The 7,321-nt window shown below is 35.9% G+C and overlaps 1 pseudogene; it reads right to left on the reverse strand.

Annotated features, from left to right (window-relative positions):
• Positions 1 to 1,360: 1,360 nt before the first annotated feature.
• Positions 1,361 to 2,931, reverse strand: LOC123252277 (annotated as a pseudogene).
• Positions 2,932 to 7,321: the final 4,390 nt, after the last annotated feature.

Below are 7,321 nucleotides of genomic sequence, written 5' to 3' on the forward strand. Positions count from 1 at the left end.
GTGGGTTAGGAGAGGTTAAGCAACTGCTTCTACTCTGCCTCCATCTTAACCTGGAAGTCCATTTTTAAGTTTAATTTGATTCATTAATATCTTTTTATATAATTAGCAACTCTATTTTTCCCAATTTTATTGTCCAGGAAAACAAACTCCTCACTAGGTAACTGTTGTAAAAGCACACTTATTCATAACCAAAACCTGAAAATAAAACAAATATACACTGCTGCGAAAGACAACTCCAAAAGTTCTTTCTCTGGAAGTGGAGAACATTCCCCATCTTTTAGGATTATCCCATATCATTGCATTGCTGAGTGAAGCCAAATTTTCACAGGTAATTGTCATCCAATAGTGCTGTTATACTGTACAATGTTCTTCCAATTCTGTTTATTTTGCTTTGCATCAGTTCCTGCAAATATTTCCAGCATTTTCTGAAATCACCTTGTTTATCATTTTTATAGCCCAATATTATTCCATTCCTTGGCACCAGGCAGTGCCCTTGTGTCTCAAGAGATGATTGGTTCTTGATTCAGAAGGGAAGAGTTCACTTAGTATAGGCAAAACAGTGAATCTCATCATTTCTCAGGGCACCTAGTTGTGGTGAGCTAGTAAAGAGGTATTTGACTTGTGATTTATAACTGCTGTATTTCAGTCTCAAGGACTCATTGCGAATAAACCTTCCTCATGTGCTAAGGCAGGAATGGCCACTGGACAGAATGAGCAGGAACATATGGTTGAGAAGGGGCCGCGATTTATTTACTTTTTGGAGGTGTCAGGGGGATTAAATACACACCTTCCTCACACCCACCATCAATCTCTGTAGAAAAGCTGTATGGGCTAGGCAACATGGATTAAATGACTTGTCCAGGGTTACACAGCTATCATCTGAGACGAGATTTGGACCCAGGACCTCCTGTCTCCTGGCCTGGCTCTCTGTCCACTGAGCTATCTAGCTGCCCTTCATATTCTCATTTAAGTGAAAAAATTCTTACTCCATTCTTAAGAAAACTGATAGTTGGTTCATAAACACTATGTGTAAGCATTCTATTTGTAGAAGCAATTTCAACAACAAATCCATTTTCCAAGAAATAAACCAGTTAGTAGGGTTATGAAACAGTTCCAGATAAGTCTTTGAAATGTATTAATTTTAAGCACTGGATTTATAGATTTTATAAAAAGAATTGGATTGTTGAGAGATCCTTCAGTCTGCTGATTCGTTCCTTTTGCAACCTCTCTGTCAAAGAAAGTTTCTGGTATAAATATTGTTCAATTTAATTTTTCTCCACCATCACTCAAAGAAACCCCCAGCACTCTCCTCTCCATAAAGAAACATGTGATGTACATAACTGATGGCAATGCCTTTTTCTCAAGAGCCCCAGAACAAAATCAATTCTGTATTCTTTTCATCTACAGTAATGTTTCTAAACAAGTAGGCCATGGACTCCCCATTACAGATCCTTTGCATGGCTTCTGAAAAAATCAAACTGATGGCAACAGTCTTTATCTTGGTTCACTGAAGCTTATGTGCCTGATGAGGAACTGTGTTAGTCACCCCTAACTCATCAATGGAAGATTCCTCCATGGGTTGGGGAGCATCTGAAGAAAAGATGCTATGTGTGTCCATGACATAAATATTATAGGCACCTCATTCTTTGAGTGTCTCAGCAGTAGCCACAGACCTTTCCATATCATCATTGATGTTGTCCACTATGATGGCAATTCACCCTCCAACATTTCGAACTATAGTAATTGGTGGTTTTTCTTTGGCCATCATCAAAGGCAACTCAAGACCAGGGTGGATGATGACATTTTTGACCATTGAAGGAAAATGACATCCATCATCCATGTCAAGCTCTGTACATTGAGCCACTCCTTGTACTATGGTTAAACCCAAGTGAAGTCACACAGCATATGATTGGGCCCTCTTTGAGGCATCATGAGACTTGGCTATGTAAGAGTGCCGAGGGAGAGGGGAACCGTGGCTTGGTCTGGCTACCTCCATCTTGAAGCTGAGAATTTAACTGACTGGGGGGAAGTTTATGTGAACCTCATCCTTATTCAGAATTGGATTTGGATACCACATACTTCCTCTTATAGGAAAGCCTTGCCTCCAGCTCCTGGGGGTGGCATTTTTGGGGTAACAGCCCCTGAAAGTCTCCCAGTGTATATTCGGCCCCAGGGGAGTGCTGGGAAAGAGACTCACCACATATACTTTCTCTAGCTTTTTAATTGTTACAGCCACTATGCCTTCATTTCTGTAATTTGGAATTTCTTCTTGGATATATTGAATTAGGAAAGGTGATGCTCTAAGGTTATCTGCAGGGAAGCTGAAAAAGCCTCATATTTCCTTTTTTTTAAGATTTTATTTTTTTAATTTTTTTAAACCCTTAACTTCTGTGTCTTGGCTCATAGGTGGAAGGATGGTAAGGGTGGGCAATGAGGGTCAAGTGACTTGCCCAGGGTCACACAGCTGGGAAGTGTCTGAGGCAGGATTTGAACCTAGGACCTCCTGTCTCTAGGCCTGACTCTCAATCCACTGAGCTACCCAGCTGCCCCCCTCATATTTCCTTTTGATGGAGATCCATAGTTATAATGTTTGTTAAACCTGCTTTGTCTAGCATAGAAGCTAGGAGCTTGCACACAATAGAAACCCTCTTTCTCATTTTGCTTTGTTGTAGGGAAAGTAAGGGCTCAATCCAATAATATTTCTGGCACAGGCAGTCTTCAGTGCATAGGCCATGATCAGTAACTCCATAACGGCCCTGTTCAAATCTCTTGGTATTGCCTGTATAATGAAGATATCTTGACCACGGACAGACTGCTTTATCTCAGCTCTTGTTTCTCCTTTTCCTGGTATGTAACAGACTTCCCCAACTCAACACCAAGACTCACCGGGCGCTTGGACAGCTCTGTGCAGGCAGCAAGGGAGTTTGCCTAGAAAACCCAGTATCCTGTGTGGGCATTCATGATTGGGAAGGTGGTAAGTTAGGCTCCAAAAGCCCAAAAGGACAAGGATAAGGAGAAGGGGGGTAAGCAATCGTCCTGCCAGTTTCAGGGAGAGCTATGTAGACCAAGGCCAAATATACCTAGAGAGGAAACACCAGAGTTCATGCATAATGGCAAGGTTGGAACAGGAAGGGAGGAGTCCGGTGGTCTCAGTCCCGAGCCTCCTTGAGTCTAGTCTTTTAAATATGAATAAGTGTTAGCTTGTCCTCCCATGAGCAGTCAATGATTTTTCCAATTGTTTAGGTCTACTTTTAATTGTTTGGAAAGTGTTTTGTAGTTATGTTCATATAATTCCTGTGTTTGTTTTGGTAGATAGATTCCTAAGTATTTTATATTGTCTAGGGTGATTTTAAAGAGTATTTCTCTTTCTAACTCTTGCTGCTGAGACGTGTTGGAAATATATTGAAATGCTGATGATTTATGTGCATTTATTTTATATTTTATATCCTGCAACTTTGCTAATGTTGTTGATTATTTCCACTAGTGTTTTAGTTGATTTTCTAGGATTTTTTAAGTAGACCATCATATCATCTGCAAAGAGTGATATCTTGGTCTCCTCAGTGTCTATTTTAATAGCTTCAATTTCTTTTTCTTCTCTAATTGCTACTGCTAGTGTTTCTATTACAATGTTAAATAATAGAGGTGATAATGGGCATCATTGTTTCACTCCTGATCTTATTGGGAATGCTTCTAATTTATCCCCATTGCATATGATGCTTGTTTATGGTTTTTGATATATACGGTTTATTACTTTTAGGAAAGACCCTTTTATTCCTATACTTTCTGGTGTTTTCAATAGGAATGGGTGTTGTATTTTGTCAAAGGCTTTTTCAGCATCTATTGAGATAATCATGTGATTTTTGTTTGTTAGGTTGTTGATATGGTCAATTACGTGGATGGTTTTCCTGATGTTGAACCATCCTTGCATTCCTAGTATAAATCCCACATGATCATGATGGATAACCCTCTTGATCACTTGCTAGAGTCCTTTTACTAGTATTCTATTTAAAATTTTTGCATCTATGTTCATTAGGGAAATTGGTCTATAGTTTTCTTTCTCTGTTTTTCATATGCCTTGCTTTAGAATCAGTACCATATTAGTGTCATAAAAGGAACTTAGTAGAACTTCTTATTTGCTTTTAATTTACTTATTAATGCCATACCCATCAAACTACCAAGAAACTTTTTTACTGAATTAGAAAAAAAATATTACAAAGTTCAATTGGAAAAATAAAAGATCAAGAATATCAAGGGAAATAATGAAAAAATGTGAAGGAAGGTGGCCTAGCATTACCAGATATCAAGCTGTACTATAAAGCAAAAGTTATCAAAACAATATGGTAGTGGCTAAGAGACAGGAGGGAGGATCAGTGGAATAGATTTGGGGTAAGTGACGTTAACAAGACAGACTACGATAAACCCAAAGAGTCCAACACATGGGAAAAAAATCCACTATTTGACAAAAACTGTTGGGAAAATTGGAAAACAATATGGGAGAGATTAGGTTTAGATCAACATCTCACACCCTACACCAAGATAAATTCAGAATGGGTGACTGACCGGAATATAAAGAAGGAAACTATAAGTAAATTGGGTGAATTCAGAATAGTATATTCATCAGGTCTCTGGGAAAGGAAAGATTTTAAAACCAAGGAAGAGTTAGAAAAAAATTACAAAATGCAAAATAAATAATTTTGATCATATTAAATTAAGTTTTTGTACAAAAAAAAATAAAGCAATCAAAATCAGAATGGAAACAACAAACTGGGAAAAAATCTTTATAACAAAAATGTCTGACAGAGATCTAATATAAGGAGCTAAATCAATTGTACAAAAATTCAAGCCATTCCCCAAAAGATAAATGGACGAGGGACATGAATAGACAATTTTCAGATAAAGAAATCAAAACTATCAATAAGCACATGAAAAGGTGTTCAAAATCTCTAATAATTAGAGAAATGCAAATCAAAACAACTCTGTGATATCATCTCACACGTGGCAGATTGGCTAAAATGACAGCAGGATAGTTATAAATGTTGGAGGGGGTATGGTAAAATTGGCAACCATTCTGGATGGCAATTTGGAACTATGCCCAAAGAGCACTAAAAGACTGCCTGCCCTTCAATCCAGCCATAGCATTGCTGGGTTTGTACTTGTACAAAAAATTTTATAGCCATGCTTTTTGTGATGGCAAACAACTGGAAAACAAGGGTATGCCCTTCAATTGGGGAATGGCTGAACAAATTGTGGTGTCTGCTGGTGATGGAATACTATTGTGCTCAAAGGAATAATAAACTGGAGGAATTCCATCTGAATTGGAATGACCTCCAGTAACTGATGCAGAGTGAAAGGAGCAGAGCCAGAAGTATGTTGTACACAGAGACTGATACAGTGTGGTAAAGTTGAATGTAATGGACTTCTGTACTAGCAGCAATGCAATGACCCAGGACATTTCTGAGGGATTTATAGAAAAGGACACTACTCACATTCAGAGAAAGAACTACTGGAGTGGAAATGCAGAAGAAAAACAACTGCTTGAGTACATGGTTTGATGTGGACATGATTAGGATGTAGACTCTTAATGACCACCCTAGAACAATTATCAATAATATGGAAATAGGTCTTGATCAATGACACATGAAGCAACCAGTGGAAATGCATTATATCTATATCTATATCTATATCTATATATATCGTTTTAAAAAACAGTCACATAGGTCTACTCATATAATGACATTATTTTCTGTATTGTTGAAAGGTCTAGTCATAGAGCTGAAGTCACACAAATCTATCAGAAGTGAAGTGTTAACATTTAAATTCTGTTAGGTCATATCTCAAGGCGATTAAAGTTTTGCTATTGCACTAAACGGACACCAGATATAGCTAATCATTGAAGTAACTGGAATACAAAATCTCTGTTTAATTTGTTTCATTATCCCACCGAATAACATAAGAGAATGAACTAATATTAATTAATGAATATATCTTAAATATATTTATCATAAGTTACTTAAGACCTTTAAGGAACTTAGAAATAGAAAAAGTAACAGATTATCTTTTTAGTGGATACTAGTTGTTTAGAATATTCTCATTTAAAAAGAAGAATTAAGCAACATTCTCTTGGTTATATGATGGTAATCCCTGATTCAAATTGCTTCCAAAGTTATGCAGTTTTTAATATATGAAAACTTCTTAGAAGATGTATTTTTTTCTTTATGTAAAACTAAATACAAATTATATGATAAAAGAGCTAGTTTGATATAAAATAAGAAGCTCTCCAAGGATAAACTTGGTATGTATTTAAGAATATCATTTAAATCATTTCTCCTTTAAAAGTACATTTAATTATTTTAAGAAAATAATATAAATAAGTAGTATATACAAGTTATCTTTTTTTTGTAATTTGTTTAGCATTGGAAGAATTACATTGTGCTTCAAGTGAATTAACAACATTTCAGTGTGTTGATCCCATTCAACATCATTACATTAAATAATAACTTGAATACATTTTATTATTTATCCCTATGTTAAATGGTGGCATGAATTTTTTAAGGATACGGAGGCATGTATGTACTTACATATAGATGCATACGTTGCAATATATGTATATATTTGTATTTGTGCATACATGTGTATTTGTATATACAAAGTAAGTAGGTTTTTATATAATTGTGTATTTATATATACATAAGTGTACAAACACATGTATGTTTAAACAATTAGTCAAGTTAATAGCAATTTATATCAATTCGTAGTTATAATATGTTTTCCTGCAGAGTCTATAAATTGCTCAAAGAATCTGGCAGTTTTTTGTTGTATCATTTTTGCACGAAAAATAATGTTTCTATTCTAGACCCCAAAGGAAACCTCTAAGCTCCTCCACTTAAGTGTGATACTATGACTTGCCCAAGGCCACACAACTTGTACTAGAATCCAGATGAGATTATTAGTTCAATGTTTTCATTTATATAGTAGCATACTAATTAAATGAGTAAACTAATAAAAAATAATTCAGAACATTCATTCTATTTATTAAGAATTTAAAGTTAAAATTTCCTGGTGATTAGCATCAGCTCATAAATCCTGCACTTCAGACATCTGAAGTCATATTCTGCCCTCAGTATACTTATATCACCTCTTGTACCACCATTAAGTTTGATAGGTGAGCATATGTGGGAAGCCAATAAGAGAATAGATAAAAATCTGAGACTCTTCTTTTGAACCCTTTTGTGATCCTTGTGATTTTTTCTTGAAAATTGTTACTGAAAAGCTTTAAGTTCCTATCAAACCTGAATTTAAAGGGTTAACACTGTTAACACAG

This window comes from Gracilinanus agilis, chromosome 6, assembly GCF_016433145.1.
Source record: "Gracilinanus agilis isolate LMUSP501 chromosome 6, AgileGrace, whole genome shotgun sequence".
NCBI classification, from domain to species: Eukaryota; Metazoa; Chordata; class Mammalia; order Didelphimorphia; family Didelphidae; genus Gracilinanus; species Gracilinanus agilis.